The sequence below is a fragment of the Hemitrygon akajei genome, unplaced genomic scaffold (assembly GCF_048418815.1).
Source record: "Hemitrygon akajei unplaced genomic scaffold, sHemAka1.3 Scf000054, whole genome shotgun sequence".
Lineage (NCBI taxonomy): Eukaryota > Metazoa > Chordata > Chondrichthyes > Myliobatiformes > Dasyatidae > Hemitrygon > Hemitrygon akajei.
In genome coordinates, this window is record NW_027331940.1 from 2,648,524 (window position 1) to 2,663,920 (window position 15,397).

The following is a 15,397-nucleotide window of genomic DNA, read 5'->3' on the forward strand; positions in this document are numbered from 1 at the left end:
TTGTACACCAGTCATTGAAGGTGGGCATGCAGGTACAGCAGGCAGTGAAAAAGGCAAATGGTATGTTGGCATTCATAGCAAAAGGATTTGAGTACAGGAGCAGGGAGGTTCTACTGCAGTTGTACAAGGCCTTGGTGAGACCGCACCTAGAATATTGTGTGCAGTTTTGGTCCCCTAATCTGAGGAAATACATTCTTGCCATAGAGGGAGTACAGAGAATGTTCACCAGATTGATTACTGGGATGGCAGGACTTTCATATAAAGAAAAACTGGATCGACTAGGCTTATACGCACTGGAATTTAGAAGATTGAGGGGGAATCTTACTGAAACATATAAAATTCTAAAGGGAATGGACAGGCTAAATGCAGGAAGATTGTTTCCGATGTTGGGGAAGTCCAGAATGAGGGGTCACAGTTTAAGGATAAATTGGAAGCCTTTTAGGACCGAGATGAGGAAAAACTTCTTCACACAGAGAGTGGTGACTTTGTGGAATTCTCTGCCACAGGAAACAGTTGAGGCCGGTTCATTGGCTAAATTTGAGGAAGTTAGATGTGGCCCTTGTGGCTAAAGGGATCGGGGGTATGGAGAGAAAGCAGGTACAGGGTTCTGATTTGCATGATCAGCCATGATCATACTGAATGGCAGTGCAGGCTCGAAGGGCCGAATGACCTACCTCTACACCGATTTTCTATGTTTCTATGTTTCTAAAACCAGACTCCAGGTGCAGTCTGTTCCTGCTGGTTCGTTTCTAAAGTGTTACTGTTCGTAACAAAATGCTAGAATCTATCCTGCCATGCCCTACGATCGTAGCTTCTAACTCTTAACCCACCAGGTGCTGCATTTAATTAAACCTTTTGTCGTTCTAGCAAACAGAAACTGATTCTTGGAAAACTCAGTGAGATAGAAGGTGCAAGATAAGACTTCACAATGAAGTCAAATGTTACAGGAAACTTTACCGATACACTGTACATCTTTGCCTCAGTCAAAGTAAGAATTATAAAGCTCAGTTGTTTAATCAAATGTTGTGTACCATTTGTTATTTCGGGGTACAGTACTGATTTGTAACAGGGGACACATCACGCAGCATCCACCCAAATGAGATTTCTGAAGTTTGGCTGGGTGGTGAGGGGACTATCACCTCCTATTTTAAGCTGCCAGCCGAAGCGAGAGTTACATAAGATTAGATGAATAAGCGAATCGCTTCCCAAATTCACAGTAGGTGAACAGCCGTTCCAAATCCACATACGAATGATAATCGAAAGTGACTTGTCACAGGGATCAACAACGCACACAAAATGCTGGTGGAACACAGCAGGCCAGGCAGCATCTATAGAGGAGGTGGGATGAAGCTGAGAGCTGGAAAGGTGATTGGCGAAAGTGATACAGAGCTGGAGAAGGGAAAGGATCATGGAACGGGAGGCCTCGGGAGAAAGGGGGGGGGCAGATGGAGAGCAGGTAATCAACTAAATATATCAGGGATAGGGTAACAAGGGGAGGAGGAGCATTAACGGAAGTTAGACATTTTAATTACACGTCCCATTCCCATTCTGATATGTCTATCTATGCGGTCCTCTATTGTCAAAATGAATCCAAACTCAGGTTGGAGGAACAACACCTTATCTACCGGCTGGGTAGCCTCCAACCTGATGGCATGAACATTGACTTCTCTAACTTCCATTAATGCTCCTCCTCCCCTTCTTACCCTATCCCTGACATATTTAGTTGATTACCAGTTCTCCATCTGCCCCCCCCCCCCCTTTCTTTCTCCAGAGGCCTCCCGTTCCATGATTCTTTCCCTTCTCCAGCTCTGTATCACTTTCACCAATCACCTTTCCAGCTTTTAGCTTCATCCCACCACTTCCGGTCTTCTCCTATCATTTCGCATTTCCCCCTCACCCCACTACTTTCAAATCTCTTACTATCTTTCCTTTCGGTTTGTCCTGACGAAGGGTCTCTGCCCGAAACGTCGGCAGCGCTTGACCCTATATATGCAGCCTGGCCTGCTGTGTTCCACCAGCATTTTGTTTGTGTTGTTGTTTGAATTTCAGATTTCCTAGGGGATATCGTCTTCAAGTGAATTGCCACACCACATACCCAGGCAAGGGTTAACACGTAAGTGGTCACCACAGGATTCCCCAAACAAAATCCACTCCTGCGGATTATTCGAGGTGACAGGCACACATTCGATGTGCACTGGATCGATAATCAAACCAGCCTTGTGGGCACAGGAGAGTTCCAAACAGTGACTCTTTGCCACTAGCTTCCTTGTCTACATCCTTTTGTTCTCTTTCTTTGCGTCCTTCTGACTGTGAGTGTCTGTGTCCTCGCTTAAAACGAAACAAACTGCGAGTAATGTAAACAAGCTGCAAGTCAGACAGTCCCGCCTCCTTGAGCTCTCTGTAAAAATCAAAAGTGAGCTGAGAAAGTCAGCGGCTGACGTCATTGTTAGTCCCCACCTCACTCAGGCACTCTCTTAAAGTGACAGTCCACAGCAAACGAAACTTAGGGATTCATAACACTTCCCCTCACACAAAACATTTATCTGGAAAGACAATCGGCAATGATATTGTCCGTGCTTTTCATATGCGTTATCGCAATACCATATTCTTGCAAAATCAGACTCTAGATTAACAATCATCTGGTTTTGCCCATTACCTGAATCAAAAACACCAACAGATTATGATCAGTATAAACTACAAGAGGTTCCTTCTCAGGACAAACACAGACATCGAAATGGCGCAAAGCCAAGATGAGTGACAACAACTCTTTCTCTAAGAACCATAGAACATTACAGCACAGAAACAGGCCTTTTGGTCCTTCTTGGCTGTGCCGACCCATTTTTCTGCCTAGTCCCACTGACCTGCACCTGGGCCATATCAACCCAAACGGCTCTCATCCATGTACCTGTCCAGGTTTTTCTTAAATGTCAAAAATAACCCGCTAAGGTGGAATAATTTCTTTGATGCTCATTGAATTTTCTCGAAAAGTAAGCTACAAGATGTACAACATCACCATCATCTTTTTGTAATAACACTGCCCCGGCAGCTTCATCACTGGCATCCACAGCTATAGAAAATGGCTTTGTAAAGTCAGAGCAGAGGTGAATAACATAAAAACGGCATTCAATCGATCAAATGCCTACTGACGAGGTTCGCTCCGAAGAAACTTTTCACCCTTCTACAGGACATTATTCAGAGGAAGAGCGATATCAGCAAAGTTCTTACAGAACTTACGATAATATTCAACCATTCCCAGAAACCTTCTGAGACCCTTCTTACCAGTCAGAATAGGAACTTGAGAAATTGCCTGGACTTTTGCCTGAACAGGAGCCCACTTGCCTTCAGCTACAACATAGCCAAGATAGGTCACAGTGGCATGGCAAAATTCACTCTTAGCCAAGTTACCTGTAAGGCCGGCCTGGGGAAACCTGTCAAACAGGTTTTCTACTGCAGAGATATGCTCTTCCCAAGTGTCACTCCCTGTGACTAAGTCATCAATATAGGCATCTGTGTGTTCTAATCTTCGAATTACAGAATCAAACGTTCTCTGGAATGTTCATGGAGCATTTTTCCTTCCAAAAGGTAACACATTGTATTCATACAACTCAGAAGGTGTCACAAACGCAGAAATTTATCTACCTCTCTGTATCAATGGAACACACCAATACCCTTTCAACAGATCAATTTTTGTTGGAAATTTAGCTTTTCCAGCTTTATCGATGCAATCATCCACCCTAGGGATAGGATAGGCATCTGTTTTTGTTGCTGCATTTACCTTCCTATAATCAGTGCAAAATCTAATACTACCATCAGGTTTGGGCACAATAATGCAGGGTCAACTCCAATCTGATGCTGAATGACTAATAATACCATTTGCCAGCATATTTGCAATTTCTTGCTCTGCTAATTTACACTTTTCTACGTTCATGCGATATGGGTGTTGTTTAATCGGCTTGGCTTGACCAATATCTACATCATGTACTGCGACCGTGGTTTGCTTGGGAACATCGGGAAATAAATCTTTAAACTTCAGAATTAATTCCTTCAGCTGTTGTTGTTGCTTTGGCTGCAGATGAGCCAACTTGTTAACAATGTTTTCTGGAACAACCGAGTTCATTAGCCTAACTGGGACCATGTTTGGCTTGTGAAAAGTCTCAGACGAGTCAATTGTTTCATTCTCAGGGTTACCAGATTCATATGTTTTGAAAACAACACTCACAGATGGTGCATGTTTGTCAAAATAAGGCTTTATCATATTTATGTGTACAACTTGTGTTAGTTACGTCAGTCGGGTGTTTAAATAACATAATTCACATCATTAATTTGAGAGCCTATTTCATACGGTCCATTGAATTTCACCTGGAGTGGATTCGTCAACACTGGAGATAAGATAAGATATCCCCCACCTGGTATTTTCTTCCGCAAGCCCGCTTATCAAACCAACACTTCATTTTGTTTTGAGAAATCTTTAAGTTTTGTCTCACGAGACTACACGCTTGGTGTAGTTTATTATTGAACTTCAAAACATAGTCTAACAAGTTAACATGTACATCCCCATCAATCCACTGTTCCTTTAACAAGTCAAAGGTCCCCTCAGTCTACAACCAAATAGTTCAAGTGAACTAAAGCCCAGTGATCCTGTACCGACTCTCTTACTGAGAACAAAAGCAAATATATTCCTTCATCGCAGTCTTTCCATTTTCAATACAGTATATCTTAATCATTGTTTTGAGTGTAGAATGAAAACTTTCTGCAGCCCTTGTGATTCCATATGGTACGCAAATGATGTTATTTGTTCAGCTCCTAGTTCATAAACTACCTACTGAAATAATCCAGGTGTAAAATTACTTTCTTGATCAGACTGGATTTCTTTAGGCACTCCAGAAAATGTATTAAAAAAGAAAACAGCTTGGTAAGAACTTTCGCTACAGTTTTAGCTTTAATATTTCTGAGAGGTATTGCCTCTGGGAATCTGAATGCAGTACACATAATACTGTGTAGTTACTGATGGCCAGCTTTGGGCTTTGTCAATGGGCCAACACAATCCACTATGACTTTAGAAAAGGGTTCACCGAATGCAGGTATAGACTACAGTGGGGCCACTGGGGTGACCTGGTGGGGTTTACCCACAAATGGACAAATGTGACATGTTTGAAAAAGGTCACATCTTTCCTCAACTTAGGCCAGTACAATTATTTCATAAACCTGTTTACAATTATATTCATTCCAATATGGCCACCTATGTGTTTACTGTGGGCCAAAGTGAAAATTTCAGCCCTATAAACTTTAGGAACTACAACTTGGTGAACAATTGCCCATTCCTCACTCGTTGGTATAGCAGGTGGCCTCCACTTCCTCATTAACACTCCATCCTTGAGATAATACCCTACTGGCACTTTCTTAATCACATCATCTGAGAGAGCTGTTTCTTTTAAAGCTTCAATCTCAGAGTCTCGGTTCTGTTCTGCTATAAACTCCTTCCTAGACAGGGATAAATCTTTCTCATCACTTACTACCTGAATCCTGTTGAAACAATGAAGGCAGAAAAGTTCCTGACAAGTCATCATAACCTGAATCCCGATTTTGGCTATCATGGATATCAGAATCATGCTGCACAGAACTGTCTGTGTCGGCAGCCTTTTTAACCATACTTCGAGTTACTGCGCAGGAAGGATAAATGTTAAAATCCATCTGTGTGTCGTCAGTGGTTGGCTTAGTTGTCAACTACACTGCAGGAACTACTTTAACATCTGCCAGGTCATTCCCTAACAGCAAGGTAACATTTCCCACCAGTAAACTGGAGGACAATCCGATTTTAACAGGTCCCGAAACCAACCCTGACTGTAAAGTTACGTTGTACAATGGAACAGAAACCACACCGCCCCCAATGCCTTTAATAAGATTTAACTCACCTGTTTCAGTCTCATCACCAAACTTTGGAATACTGTCTCATATAAGTGACTGAGAAGCCCCTGTATCTCAAACAGTTTTCAGTGGTACCGGGGTTGACCCTTCCTTTAATAATACAATCCCATCTGACATAAAATGATCGAATCTCTTCTTAACTGGGTCAGACCTCTCAAATGCTTATCTGAGCCTCAACAGAATGTTCAGAACCCTGTGGGTTTACTGGTGCTTCAACAGACTGAACACAGGCATTCGGGACTGCCTCCTTTTCCATTTTCTTCCCCAGGAGGCAACAATTAGCCATCATATAACCAGCTTTCTTACAATAGTAACCAGCAAGACCAGAATATTTCTCCTTCAACTGCTTTCCTTTATCCTTACTCTTGTTACTAGTCCCATCTTTAATTTCTGGATTACACTGGTGATCCCTGCTACTCTTTTGGAAGCTCTTATTCGGGATAAACTTAACCTTCTGAGTTAACGCAAATTCATCTGCTCATCTAGCAGACTCCTGCAAAGTGGCAGCATCCTTTTCATCTAAATATCTCTTTATGTCATCAGCCACGCACCCTCTGAATTCTTCAATTAAAACCAACACTTACAAGCTGTTAAAATCAACAGTTATATTTTTATATGTGCACCAGCGGTCAAAACACATAAACGTATCATAAGCAAGATCAATATAAATTTGGTTCGCAGACTTCCTCAATTTTCTAAACTTTTGCCTGTATGATTCTGTGAAAAACTCATAAGCTTTGAGCACAGACTGTTTCACTATGTCATAATCAGGTGCTTCATCAACTGTCAAAGCAGAATAGGCTTGCTGAGCCTTCCCCTTAATTACACTTTGTAAGAGAATAAGGCAACCCTCTGTTGGCCACTTTAAACTCTGAGCAACTTTCTCAAAATGCTGAAAGTATTTATCAACCTCTACCTCGTCAAATGGAGGTACCAATTTAACTTCCCGACTGGCCTTAAACTTATCACCAGATTCTAACACTCGACCCCTTTGCTGCAATCTTTCTATCTTTTCCAGCTCGAACAGCCTCTGCCTTTCGGCTTCCTCTCTCTGATTTTCTCTCTCTGCCTTTCCGCAGCCTCCGCTTTTAATTTTTTTCTCAATTGTACTGGAGCTCAAGCTCACTAGGTTTACTTTCAGGAAACACCTCCAACTCCTCCACTTTAAACACACCCTCAGATACATAATGTTCAGCTATTATCCTCTGCATCTGTGCCCTCCTCATTGTCGATTTCCCCTTAGCAAGTTTTAACCTTTTAGCAATACATAACAACTCAATCCTTCTGGCGTCCTCCAATGCCTGGCACTTCGAGACATTTATCAACATCCATTGCTTCTGATTTTTCACACACAAATAAATCAAAAGGGATTTCCCCAATGAAATCGATAATTAATGACTACGCCCCCAAATCTGTTCATATCCCAGACGCAGGCCCACATTTTGTTATGAATTGTAACGCTTTAGAAACGAACACCAGCAATAGGCTACACCCGGAGTCTGTTTTAATGTTAAAACTATCTTTATTAGAATCTACTTATAATATAGTAACTTAAACAAGAGAAACAAATGTGTTATGTGTATATATGTGTGTAAATATAACTCCCAGACTATTGAGCTCGGGGGAAACAAGGCTTGGAGTCCCGAGATGGCAAAGTATGGAAGTTCAGTTCAACAATGGAATAGGTGATGAGAGAGATATTTGTAATCCAGCGTAAATGTTGAGAAAAGGCAATTATGTCGAATTCTACAGGTTTCATGGTGGTAAAACGAGACAACAGTTGCTGTCCGTCATCATTCCAAATCCACATACGAATTATCACGGAAAGTGTCTTGTCACAAGGGGTATTGTCTTCAAGTGAATTACCCCACCACACCCAGCAAGGGTTAACACATCAGTGGTCTTCACAAGATACCCCAAATCAGATCCACTCCTACGGATCAAACGAGGTGACAACCACACATCTGAGTACGCTGAATCGATAATTAACCCACCCTAGTGGGCATAGGAAAGTTGCAATCAGTGACCCTTGGTCACTAGTTTTGATCCTTCCATTTTACCTCCTTCGTCTCCGTCTGACTCTGAGTGTCTTTGTCCTGGGTTAAAACTAAACAAGCTGTAAGCGATGTAAACAAGCTGAAGTCAAACTGATTTAACTTTTTAATTTCTCTCTCTTAAAATGAAAGTCCACAGCAAACGAAATCTAGGGATTCATAACAATGGCCACTCCCCATTGTGAACTGACTGATGTGCCATTACATGGGATGACTGAGTGAATCCCTTCTCACATTCTGAGCAGGGAATGGCCTTTCCCCAGTGTGAACTCGCTAGTGACTCAGTAGGTTGGCTGACCGAGTGAATCGCTTCCCTCATTCTGAGCAGGTGAACGGCTTCTCCCCAGTGTGAACTCGCTGATGTCTCTGCAGGGTGGATGACTGAGTGAATCTCTCCCCACAGACTGAGCAGGTGAACGGCTTCTCCCCAGTGTGAACTCGCAAGTGACTCTGTAGGTGAGGAGACTGCGTGAATCCCTTCCCACAGACAGAGCATGTGAATGGCTTCTCCCCAGTGTGAACTCGCTGATGTCTCTGTAGGTTGGATGATTGAGTGAATCTCTCCCCACAGACTGAGCAGGTGAACGGCTTCTCCCCAGTGTGAACTCGCAAGTGACTCTGTAGGTTGGATGACTTACTGAATACCTTCCCACAGACTGAGCAGGTGAACGGCTTCTCCCCAGTGTGAACTCGCGTGTGAATCCGTAGGTTGAATAAGTGAGCGAATCCTTTCCCACATTCTGAGCAGGTGAATGGCTTCTCCCCGGTGTGAACTCGCTGATGACTCTGTAGGTGGGATGACTGAGTGAATTCCTTTCCACAGACTGAGCAGGTGAACGGCTTCTCCCCGGTGTGAACTCGCTGATGTATCTGTAGGGTGGAAGATTGAGTGAATTGCTTCCCACATTCTGAACAAAGGAAGGGCTTCTCTCCAGTGTGAACTCGATGGTGTCTCTGTAGGTGGGATGACTGAGTGAATCCCTTCCCACAGACAGAGCAAGTGAAGGGCTTCTCCCCAGTGTGAACTCGCTGGTGTGCCATTACGTCAGATGATTGAGTGAATCCTTTCCCACAAATTCAGCAGATCACCAGCCTCTGCCCGATGTGAAGTGACTGGTGTGTCCGCAGGTGGGAAGACCAACTGAATCCTTTCTCACACACAGAACAGGTGAATGGCCTTGCCCAGTGTGAACTTGCTGATGTACCTTCAGTTGAGATGACCGAGTGGATCCATTCCCACTGTCTGAGCAGGTGAACGGCCTTTCTCCTTTGTAAGATGACGGGCGTGCCAGTTGGTCAGTTGACCGAATAAATCCCTCCCCACAGTCTGAGTAGGAAGGATGTTCGATTGAATCCCTCGCTTCACTTCTTAAATATCTGGACAGAGACAGCAAAACTGGCGTGGTGTGTTTGAGATTCCCGGAGACAAATTCCTTCTCGTTTTAACCTGTGAAATGATTTACAAAGTCCATCAATGGCTGTAGGACAACATTTCAGATGAGATTGCTTGAGTCGCCAAGTTTTGATCTGGCTGTTCCTCACTGTTACAATGAGGTTGAACCCAAGTTGGACAGAGAAATCATCTCCTGACTGGGCAGATTGCTGGTATCTGGAATGACCATCAATTCCCCGATGCTCTTCCTGTTTCTATAAGAATGGGGCATTTCTGCCATCTGCAATTTGTACCCTGGCTCAGTTTGACTCTCTCCATTGGTATTATTCCCTGTTCCCACTGAGCTGCATGGGTCCTGGCCCCACAGTAACTGAAACACTCTCACGCAAATTCTCTTTTTAACGTGCATCTGGGATTTTCTGTGACGTATTATTAACTTAAAGTTCCACAATTTTAACGCCATATAAAAAATCCCTGCTGAGGTGAATGGTTGGTCTGCACAGCTGTTAAAAGGACTTAGAGTGAATATTAGTATTACTTCAGGTTCTTGTGGAAAATTACAATACAGAAACAGGACATTTGGGCCATCTGGTTTGTGCTGAACTAATTAAACTGCCCACTCCCACACCCCTACCATTCAGGTATCTACACGAACCGCTTAAATGTTGAAATCGAGCTCGCATGCACCACTTGTGCTGGCTGCTCATTCCACACCCAGATGACTGTCTGTGTGATGAAGTTTCCCCTCATGTTACCCTTAACATTTCACCTTTCACCCTTAACCCATGGCCTCTGGTTGTAGTCCCGCACCATCTCAGTGGTAAAAGCCAGCTAAAGGGAGTAGGGGGCGACCGTGGCTGACAAGGGAAGTCAAGGACAGTATAAAAATAAAAGAGAAGATGTATAACATAGCAATGATGAGAGGGAAGCCAGAGGATTGGGAAACTTTTAAAGAACAACAGAAGATAACTAAAAAGGCAATACGGGGAGAAAATACTAAATTCTAAATTCTCCTACTAAATTCCTGTGTAAACAAGCCTGGCTTTCCCAGCTCCTGTTTGGTTCTTACTGAGAGAGAGGGAGAGGGGCGGAACTATTTGACGATGCAGCGTGTTTACACTTGCTTGCAGCTTGTGTTTACATAGCTCACAGTTTGTTTTATTTAAGCAAGGACAGTCACAAACACAGTCAGCCAGAGAGAAAGAAAGAAGATAGAAAGTTCGAAACAAAGGGCTGAGTGGCAAAGGTCACTGTTTGGACTCTCCTATGCCCACAAGGGTGGGTTGACTATTGATCCAGCGTATACCGAATGTGTGATTGTCACTTTGTTTGATCCATTGGAGTGGATCTGTTGGTTTGGGAGTATCCTGTGAGGACCACTTGTGCTAACCCTTGCCTGGGTGTGGTAATTCACTTAAAGAGGTACCCCTGTGACCAATCACTGTTGGTGATAACTTTCCCATCTCAAGACTTTAAGCTTGACATTCTCTGAGCTTAGTGGTTTGGGAGTTATATTTACACATATGTGTACTCATAACACTTTTAGTTTTTGATTATTTTGCTTAATTTGTTATATTATAAGTAGATACGAATAAAGAGAGTGGTTTTATCATCAAAACCACTCTACAGGTGTGGTCTATTGCTGCTGGTTCATTTAAACCGTTATGGGAATGTAACAGAAGTGTTCGTATTTATGTCTTTCTGGGGGCCCCCATGTTAACACCTTTCTGTCTCTCTGTCACACCTTGCCAAACAGGTAGAACTAGGGGCCTGCTGGGTAAAACTATGATTCCAATGTCTGTAATCCTGCTCAACCAGAGTGAGGATCTCTCAGCCTGGGCTTCCTCAAATAACACTTGGGGAAGAGAGTGAGGAATTGTGTTCCAGTCAGAGATGACTGTGGCTGTCGGTGTTTTGAGGGATGGTATCGCAGGCCCCCACCAAACTGAACTTCCTATACTGGGAAACATGCATCCTGGCCAGAACCGCAATGGTCCAGCAGCCGAGAGGAATAACTGAGACTGAGCGATTTTGGATGATCGCTTTTCTCTCCTATGGAGTAACCAGGAATTCACGAGAGATAATCAATTTGGCTACAAGCACTTGAGGAGCTGGCCACAATACTGCAGGGGCCCTGACAGAAACACAGGCCCAAGTAACAAAAATATCCACTGAAATCATTGCAATCCGGCAAACAGTCGTACAGAATCGTACGGCTTTAGATTTTATCCCAACTGAGAAAGGGGGAACCTGTGCTATTACTGACACAGAATGCTGCACCTATATCCCTGATGAGTCTACAAACGTTACATCCCTCTCCAAGCACACTGCCAAGGAGACTGATAGCATCAAGAGAGTAGGGCAGGATTTACACGGGTTCACTGAAGGGTCGAAATGGTGATCTTCGAAGACCTGTCGGTAATATGTGGGGCAAGATATTGCATTATGTCCAAATGGTTGTACATATCATTGTTATAATTTCTGAGGTATGCCGTTTTTACCCACTGAGAAGTTAATGCTGTACTTGGTTGCTTTCTCTGTAAAAAGTTACTGCTTTGTTGATCATGCAATGATGTAAAGGAGGGAATGATAAAGTATGTAAAAGGGTTAACACTTCGTTAAACAATAGCAGTCTGTTTTTCTGAAAGAAACTGCTGATAATCAACAGATGTACTAAGCCGTGCTGAGCCATATTTCTTCTTGAGGGTAGCTAGCTAGGGTTTCAGGATGCTTATCTCCTTGTGCACTCATGTGTAGAGATAGGACAGCTTCTGTCTGTTCTGTGTGTGTAAGCCATTATGACTATTTTGTAATTTGTCTTTAGGGTCTGTCATGTAGTAAATATTTTTGGCTCCAGCCTGTCTTGTGTGGGGAGTATCTGGACAGATATATCTGTGGTGTAAGGGGAATTGGTGAATTGGGTGGGAGCATTCACAGACTGTTCCTATCTGAGTGACAAACTAACTAAGTCCCGCTCTGAGTGGATAGTTCAAAGGTTAATTTATTATCAAAGCAGGTATTCATAAATAACGCTGAGATTTTTTTCTTCTCCAGAGAACCACGAAACAAAGAAAACATGAAAGTCGTTCAGAGAGAAAATAAATGAAACTCCCTCCACACACCCCGCATCAAAAAGGACGGCATCCCGATCATCAACCCCCAAAACCCACCCCTCCTGCACAAAAGGGAAGAAAAATATCGACACCCGTTAAAAAACACTCATACCCGGCACAACTGCGGAGGAGCCGGTGTCACCAGTGTAGAGGCGGCCGCATCGGGAGCAGTGGTCACAATAGGTGACCCCGGAAGATTCATAGGTGAAGTGTCGCCTCACCTGGAAGGATGATTGGACAACGGAGAGAGTTCGGCAGTCCGGCCGTTTCACTGTGACACTCTGAGCTCCACATCAAATCCGTCCAAACGAATCTGGGTGAACTTTAATGACCAATAAATATAATTCCTCTCAGCGATCAGCAGTCTGAGTGATTCCCTCACTCTGAGAAGAAGGGGTATCTATGGTCCACACTGATAGATAGATAGATAGATAGATAGATAGATAGATAGATAGATAGATAGATAGATAGATAGATAGATAGATAGATAGATAGATACTTTATTCATCCCCATGGGGAAATTCAACCTTTTTTCCAATGTCCCATACAGTTGTTGTAGCAAAAACTAATTATACAATACTTAACTCAGTAAAAAATATGATATGCATCTAAATCACTAACTCAAAAGGCATTAATAATAGCTTTAAAAAAAGTTCTTAAGTCCTGGCGGTTGAATTGTAAAGCCTAACAGCATTGGGGAGTATTGACCTCTTCATCCTGTCTGAGGAGCATTGCATCGATAGTAACCTGTCGCTGAAACTGCTTCTCTGTCTCTGGATGGTGCTATGTAGAGGATGTTCAGGGTTTTCCATAATTAACCGTAGCCTACTCAGCTCCCTTCGCTCAGCTACCGATGTTAAACTCTCCAGTACTTTGCCCACGACAGAGCCCGCCTTCCTTACCAGCTTATTAAGACGTGAGGCGTCCCTCTTCTTAATGCTTCCTCCCCAACACGCCACCACAAAGAAGAGGGCGCTCTCCACAACTGACCTATAGAACATCTTCAGCATCTCATTACAGACATTGAATGACGCCAACCTTCTAAGGAAGTACAGTCGACTCTGTGCCTTCCTGCACAAGGCATCTGTGTTGGCAGTCCAGTCTAGCTTCTCGTCTAACTGTACTCCCAGATACTTGTAGGTCTTAACCTGCTCCACACATTCTCCATTAATGATCACTGGCTCCATATGAGGCCTAGATCTCCAAAAGTCCACCACCATCTTGGACAAAGACTGCAGGGACGAGAGGTTTTCAGTTGACTAATACACTGTGTGTGGACCCCGCTGTCAATTCTGGTGTTGTGACCCGAATCGAGACAAACACCACGCTACCCACTCCACCAACAACACGGCACAGCCGGACACATAACAGGGGACTTTACATCTCACAACACTGGATTCAGTGATGAAACCCGTGATTAATGTTGTTTTCTCACCGAAAAGTCCAATAACCCTAACCCTAACCCTGCAATATGGAGTAAAATCCCTCTCCGCATACTATCACGGGTTACACAGACCAAAGTACAAACTGCCGGAGGAACTCAGTGGGCCGGGCAGCATCTGTGGAGGGAAATGGACCGTCAACATTTCGGGCCTAGACCCTCCCTCTGGACTGAGTGTGGACGGGAAATCGTCAGAGAAAAAAGGTGAGGGGTGGGGATGGGGCAGGAGCTGGGGAGTGAGAGGTGGATCCAGGTGATGGGGGAGGTGGAAGGTGAAAATAGTGACAAGGGTGGGAGGTGAGTAGTTGGGGCAACACGGGGCTGCAGAAAATGGAAATGAATTCCATAGAGGATGAAAAAAGAGGTTAGAGAGTATTTGTTATAGAGAGTGCAATGAATATTCACCTGACTGATCCCTGGTGTGGTGGGGTCATAACTTGAAGAAAGATCAAATGTGATAACTCTAAATGTCATTTAGAGAATCGGGGACTCAGAGGTGAACACATTGAAATGCACAATATCATTACTGGTTGAACCAGGGATCCCAGTCTCTGAAAAAGGGGGTGGACTGTCGGGGACTGTGATGAGGGGAAAAGTCTCCATTCCGAGGGTGGTGAATATCTGTAAATCCCCTCTACAGAGGGCGGTGAGGACTCAGTGATCATCCTCACATAGAAAAGAGGCCGGCAGATGTGTGGAGACCGAAGGGATCGAGGAAATGAGGATCGGACAGAAACGTGGCTGAGATGGGGGAGCAGCCGCCATCTTGTTGATGGTTAGAGGGGCCGAATGGCCACCTCCTGCTGTTTCTCACTTGATGTTTCAGTGTTCCTGTCCAGTGAGGCAGGAGGAATGTGAATAGAAATTAGTGTTTATAAACACAGAACTGATTTAAATGAAACATGAACACTTCCTGTTTGGGCTTAAATAATGTGTCGGACAATGATGGGAATCGAGCCCGTGACTCTGTGACCTGGGGGTGGAGGGAAAGGGATCGGTGTAGATATGGTGTGGAAGAGTAGACATGTATCTGGTATAAATATGGAATAATGTGGGGAATGCGGCGGATGGGTCGGGCAGTGTGTGAGGGGAGAGGAGCAGAGTCACCGGTTCAGGTGGGAGACCCTCCACCCGTCACCTGATCCCGTTTGCTCTCCACGTTTTTCTGCAGATCTGCAGCATCTGCGGGTCACTGCTCTACGTGTACGTGTAGCTTCATCTTTCCCCGTTCAGACAAGGCAGTGAGATCCGGATCTGTCACGTCCTCTCGTTGTGGGTGGACAATGTTTTTTTTTCCTCCAATATTTTCTGCATGTTTCATTCACTGTTTCGACTTGCTGAAGTGCTGCCAACGTTTCTGGGTGTATGACCCATTTATGTGAGAATTTAGCCATTTGTATTTATCTGAGCTTCTCATAAATGGGTAAAGTTTAATTCAGCTTCACTTCAGAATTTCCAAAGCAACAACCCA

The 15,397-nt window shown here is 43.9% G+C and overlaps 1 protein-coding gene across 1 annotated transcript in view; it reads left to right on the forward strand.

The window, feature by feature from the left end:
- The window catches only part of LOC140721367 (uncharacterized), a 558,567-nt gene extending 546,020 nt beyond the window's left edge, over positions 1–12,547 (forward strand). The window contains exon 3 of the transcript XR_012097366.1: positions 12,427–12,547. The gene's annotated coding sequence lies outside the window, so the exon portion shown is untranslated. The remainder of the gene's footprint in view (positions 1–12,426) is intronic.
- The last annotated feature ends 2,850 nt before the right edge of the window (positions 12,548–15,397 follow it).